The sequence below is a fragment of the Chlorocebus sabaeus genome, chromosome 1, assembly GCF_047675955.1.
Source record: "Chlorocebus sabaeus isolate Y175 chromosome 1, mChlSab1.0.hap1, whole genome shotgun sequence".
Lineage (NCBI taxonomy): Eukaryota > Metazoa > Chordata > Mammalia > Primates > Cercopithecidae > Chlorocebus > Chlorocebus sabaeus.
The window spans coordinates 1,658,609-1,660,078 of record NC_132904.1 but is presented as its reverse complement, the minus strand read 5'-3'; the positions used below and the strand labels follow the sequence as shown (position 1 = coordinate 1,660,078).

General features: G+C 55.4%; 1 pseudogene; it reads left to right on the top strand.

Annotated features, from left to right (window-relative positions):
• LOC103236913 (actin, cytoplasmic 1-like) lies at nt 1-1,220 on the top strand (annotated as a pseudogene).
• Nucleotides 1,221-1,470: the final 250 nt, after the last annotated feature.

Sequence of the window (1,470 nt, the reverse complement as noted above, 5' to 3'; positions counted from 1 at the left end):
ATGGATGATAATATCATCTTGCTTATCATAGACAGCACCTCTGGCACGTGCAAGGCCAGCTTCACGGGCTATGATGCCCCCAGGCCGTCTTCCCCTCCATCGTGGGGTGCCCTAGACACCAAGGCGTGATGGTGGGCATGGGTCAGAAGGGCTCCTATGTGGGTGACAAGGCCCAGAGCAAGAGGCATCCTGACCCTGAAGTACCCCATCGAGCATGGCATCATCACCAGCTGGGATGACATGAAGAAGATCTGGTGCCACACCTTCTACAATGAGCTGCAGGAGCACCCGGTGCTGCTGACCGAGGACCCCCGAGCCCCAAAGTCAACAGACAGAAGATGACCCAGATCATGTTTGAGACCTTCAACACCTTGGCCACGTACGTGGCCATCCAGGCTGTACTGTCCCTGTATGCCCCTGGCCATACCACTGGCATTGTGATGAACTCCAGCGACAGGGTCACCCACACGGTGCCCATCTGCGAAGGCTGAGCCCTCCCCCACGCCATCCTGTGTCTGGACCTGGCTGGCTGGGACCGGACCGACTACCTCATGAAGATCTCACTGAGCATGGCTACAGCTTCACCACCACAGCCGAATGGGAGATCGTGTGTGGCATCAAAGAGAAGCTGTGCTATGTTGCCCTGGACTTCAAGCAGGAGGCGGCTACGGCAACCACCAGCTCCTCCCTGGAGAAGAGCTACGATCTGCCTGATGGCCAGGTCATCACCGTCGGCAACAAGTGGTTCCGATGGCCCGAGGCGCCCTTCCAGCCTTCCTTCGTGGGTGAGTGGAGACCCCCTCCTGGCCCTGCCCACGTGAGGGTCACCCTTGGGGCCCTCCAACCTTGGTGCTGCGGAAGCTGAGGCTGGCCCTCATTTCCCCCTCAGGCATGGAACCCTGTGACATCCACAGAACTACCTTCAACTCCTTCATGAAGTGTGACATGGACATCTGCAAAGATCTGCATCTCCAGACAACACAGTGCTGTCTGGAGGCACCAGCATGCACCCTGGCATTACTGACAGGATGCAGAAGGAGATCACCGCCCTGGCTCCCGGCATGATGAAGATCAACATCATCGCTGCTCTGGAGTGCGAGTGCTCGGCGTGGATCAGCGGCTCCATCCTGGCTTCGCTGTCCACCTTCCAGCACAGGTGGATCAGCAAGTAGGAGTATGATAAGTCCGGCCCCTCCGTCGTCCACCGCAAATGCCTCTAGGCGGACTGTGACTTAGCCGCGTCACACTCTTTCTTGACAAAACCTTGGGCGGAAAACAAGATAAGATGGGCATGGCTTTTTTTGTTTGTTTGTTTTTGTTTTTGTTTTTGTTTTTGTTTGGCTTGACTCAGGATTTAAAAACTGGAACAGTGAAGGTGACAGCAGTTGGTTGGAGCAAGCATCCCCCTACAATGTGGCCGAGGACTTTGATGACACATTGTTCTTTTTTAAAATAGTCATTCCAGACGTT